The sequence below is a fragment of the Empidonax traillii genome, unplaced genomic scaffold (assembly GCF_003031625.1).
Source record: "Empidonax traillii isolate 1590-97213 ecotype Southwest subspecies unplaced genomic scaffold, ASM303162v1 scaffold453:size478658, whole genome shotgun sequence".
Taxonomy (NCBI): Eukaryota; Metazoa; Chordata; class Aves; order Passeriformes; family Tyrannidae; genus Empidonax; species Empidonax traillii.
The window spans coordinates 51705-55997 of record NW_020955646.1 but is presented as its reverse complement, the minus strand read 5'-3'; the positions used below and the strand labels follow the sequence as shown (position 1 = coordinate 55997).

The 4293-nt window shown below is 36.5% G+C and overlaps 1 long non-coding RNA gene across 1 annotated transcript in view; it reads left to right on the top strand.

The window, feature by feature from the left end:
* LOC114063155 overlaps positions 1-1940 on the top strand; it is a 29071-nt gene extending 27131 nt beyond the window's left edge. The window contains exon 3 of the long non-coding RNA XR_003572515.1: positions 1838-1940. This is a non-coding gene — a long non-coding RNA (uncharacterized LOC114063155). The remainder of the gene's footprint in view (positions 1-1837) is intronic.
* Positions 1941-4293: the final 2353 nt, after the last annotated feature.

Genomic DNA, 4293 nt, shown 5'->3' with positions numbered 1-4293 from the left:
TTTCCCTACCTTTCCTTCACAGCCTCCCACAGTTTAGTTACAGAAATATCACTATTATGTCATCAAAACTGCATTATGATATTTATCTCTATGCAGATCAGACCTGAAACACATGAATGTAAAATATCCTGAAAACACTCACCTCTCACAGCAAAAACAGCCTAGCCCTTCTCTGCACTTTACTCCTTCTTATATTTGTTGTTCAGCTGCCTTTTGCAATCAAAGCAGATAGCAGGTTGCAGGTATGTCCATCAAGCCCCCAATGTAGATAGTCTAGTCAGTAGAATTTGGAAAGCAATCTTGTGTATAATGCCTTTCAGGACAGTTCTCTTGAGTTATTGTCTGTAAAAGGAATGGAGTGTCATCTACACTATCAACCCCACCCTCATAATGATAAGCGCTGCTGCAACACAACTGTTTGGAGATGTTGACAGGATAAATACAAATGTATTATATTTCGTGCCTCCAACCACTGATACGAACTGATGTTAGGAAGTCTGATAAGATTTCTTAGAGGAAAAAAATAATAAAGGAAAACTTGGCAATGAGAGCCCAGGTCAGGATTGCTATCTGGAAAGGACTGTGTCCATATGAGAAAACTTTGAAGGCCAGAAAAGGATGACAGATTCTTCAGCATGTACCTGAAAAACTTCTAGCCCAGGAGATCCAACAAAGAAGAGACAAAACCCACTTAAGTATTTTGTCTACCATATTGACAACTAACAGTCCACTGTTACGTGATTTCTGGAATAAATCAAGCAGTGGCTGTATCTCAGTATTTTGAATGACTGACACAAAGAAAGATGATCTGGGTCACCTCCCATTACATTTTCCAGGTATATATAATTTGCTGATGCAGCTGAGGCTCATAGGCTTGATGGGCTTGTAGAAGCTGAGTGGAAATGTAGGTAAGTCCAGTGGAGATGCTAAGAATCCAAACCCTTGAAAATTACTTTGGAGCATATGTGTTTGAACCTTTATGTCCTGGATAAATTAAATTTACTACAGATATATTTGGTAGACAACTTGTGTCATCTATATAGTTATGCAGCTAAGATGACACTTCTGGTTTTGGTACCTATTTCATTGCTTTTAAGGGCACTCTGTGTACTTTGGTGAAGTTGAAAAAAAGTTACTTTTGAAAATACTTCAGAAAAACAAACCAGCAACACCACAAGTAAAACTCAAATAAACAAAACCAAAAACAACCAAACAAAACAAGGAAACAAAAACACACAGAAAGGAAAAAAACACATTTCATAGACTTTCTAAATGTGTAGCACAGGAAAAGTTTTGTATCACTTATTGTTCTGTGTTTCTTTTATTTTCTTTTCCTTTCACTGGAATTTCACATGATTTTTCTAACCCAGAAGATAATTGCACCCACTAAATGGAAAAAATTTAATTTGTCAGATGATTCAGTTGTTCAAAATCCAATAAGAACGCAGTTGAAGCTATAGGCCAAGAGCTCTTTATTCCTTGACCAAATTCTTCTTGAGAGGTTTCATCTTGTGTATTAATAAAACCCAGGATGTATTATTTTTGAAGTCTCTTTTATAAATCAATGTGGGGATGGCTTATTTTTCATTAGTTATATCTTGCCCTGGTAGGTAAAGTTTGTTTTATTTCATTATAAGAAATTACTCTGTAGGAGTTCATGTGGCTGCTTGATGCTGAGCTTCACAACAAAATAAAGTTTACAATATGTTGCTGCAAGAGTTTACTGCCATTTTTAAAACTGCCTTTTTTAGTGTTTACGCAAAGCATTCTGCTAATCCATTTCGAATTGGGTAACAAATATCTGATCTAGTGCATTTTCTCACTTTTTTTTCTTCAGGAAAGCTGGAAATTCTGCAGGAAAATATGAAAACTCTTTATCTAAAATGATCTCTCTGGGCAAGCCATATGGGACAAATGAAATCACAATATGCCTCAGTAGTTTTAACGGAAGTGTTTATCATTTGTGCCACTTCTGGTATCCTGCAATAAACACAATCTATAATTATGTACATGCAATTTTTTTCTCTGCTAAATAAGATGCAGCATTTCTACCACAGCTTACTGTCATTTTCCTCAAAAGGATAAAGTAGTTTGAGTGACAGTGTTTGTATTGATTTCCTTTTTCAAAACTAGTCCAAAGGCTCTCACATCAAGAATAACTTCTGTGGTGGTTTTCTTTTTTTTTTGGTTTTGTTTTGTTTATTTTTTTTAAAATTTTGATTTTTTTTTAATTTGTATTTTTTATTGTGTGTTCTCTGCAGGATACTAGAATAAAAATTACATTTTGTGGCTTGGAAAATGAACACTGAGTTGCAAAATACATATAGTAATTATACACAGAAATTCTTATGCACATATATGATGATAATTGACAATTTTTGGCTTTTGTAATTATTTTAATTAACATTTTCACAAGTCATTAAAATCTGGAGAAATTAAGAAAGACATGTAACCAAAATTTTACTTTTTAACACAGGATTAAAGATTAGGCTTATCATTAGACCAGCCATATGGCACACCATACTCTACTGCTTCATATTGTGTTCAAATAATTTTGGTTAATTACAGAATGACCATTTGCATTTGTACAAATATGAAGAGTGCAAAACATTATATATAGAAGTATTTTGGTAATTGACTTCATTTTACATTTATATATAAAGTTTTTGGTTTGTGTTACTATTACACTAAAGACTCTGGGGTTTCCTTTTTTTTTTTTTTTTTTTGTCCCACAACAGGTCTTTGGAAATAATAGGCAGTTCGTTGCTCTACTGAGTTTATACATCGAGGGGGCTGCAAGCAGGGGGCTGCAGGGATGGCCTCTGTGACAGACACCACTGGTAAAGAGTGGGGCAGAGCTGCTCCAGGTCCCTAAGCAGAGCTTCTCCTGCAGCCCCTGGAGAAGACCCTAGTGAGGCAGGCTTCCCTTTGTAGCCAATGGAGAGTCACACTGGAGCAGATATTTCCTGAAGAAAGCAGGGGCCCATGCAGGAGCAGATTTTCTGGCAGGAGATGTGCCCTATGGGAGACCCATAATGGAGCACACCGTTCCTCAAGGACTATACCCTGTGGAGAGGACCCATTTTAGAGTAGTTTGTGAAGGGTATTGTAGGTCAGACCAGTGAAACAGTGTGAGGAGGAAGAAGTGGCTGTTATGAAGAGCTGTTATGAACTCATCACAGTCCCCACTCCTATCCCTCTCAACCATTTGGGGAGTGGAGGAAGTACAGGAGTTGAGAGTGTAGTGACACTGAGCCTGGGAATAAGGCTAGATGGGAGAGAGGTGGTTTTAGTTTTCTTTTTGTTTCTCACTATCATATTTTACTTTTAATTGAAAAAAAAAATATTTCCCAAGCTCAGCCTGTTTTGCTCACAGTGGCAAAGTAAGTATTATTCCTGCATTTATCTTGACGTATAATTTTTCTATCTTATTTTGTCCTCTGTTCTGTTGAGGAGGGGAAATGAGAGAACAGCTCACTGGCAGCCAGCCAAGGTCAACCCACCACAATTTCTTGTCTCAATTTTCATTTTCACACTTACAAAATGATTTAATTACTTTAACCTCATATGACTATTAGAGGTTAGCTTATTCTGTAGTGGAAATATTATGGACAAATCATGGTTGATATTATCTTGATATGTATACATTCAGAATTTGTGATTTATTTTTTTTTAATTTTTAGATTAGTTCTGTATCCATAACATCTGATTACCTTCTGTTCTAAGGAGTTAACTGCCCTCTCTGGTTTCCATATAGCTATTTCCTATCTACAATGTACAATACTCTCTATGGCATTAAAATCACTCTTTGATAGGTTACATGGTAAACTATATCATTGACAGGAAAATTTGGAAAGTAAAATAAATAAAGACAATAAACCTCTTAGGCAGACTTACTGATCAAGACAAACTAGCAAACAATTAGATGTCTGACCTGATCCAACCAGTTCTCACCAAAGTAGAAATTCTGAACTTCTCTTCTAGCCATATAAGCAAATGTCAAGCCTGCAGGGACTTGAATTAAAGTAAGCCCTATCACCTCTCTACTTTGCATAAGTCAGTTCTGTGTATAGTCCCAAAAAGGTAAATTCTGTTTTCCACACAGTGGTATCTATGGGAAAATGTGCCTCAACCTTTCCAACAAAATGTTGTTAAGGGCACAACGCCTTATACAAGATCCCTTCCCTGACAAACAGGCCAAATGTACAATAGGCACTGCATCAGGCAAGACACACAATGCCAAGCACATCTCCTGGAGATAAGCACACATGCACATCCCACATTGTGATACCT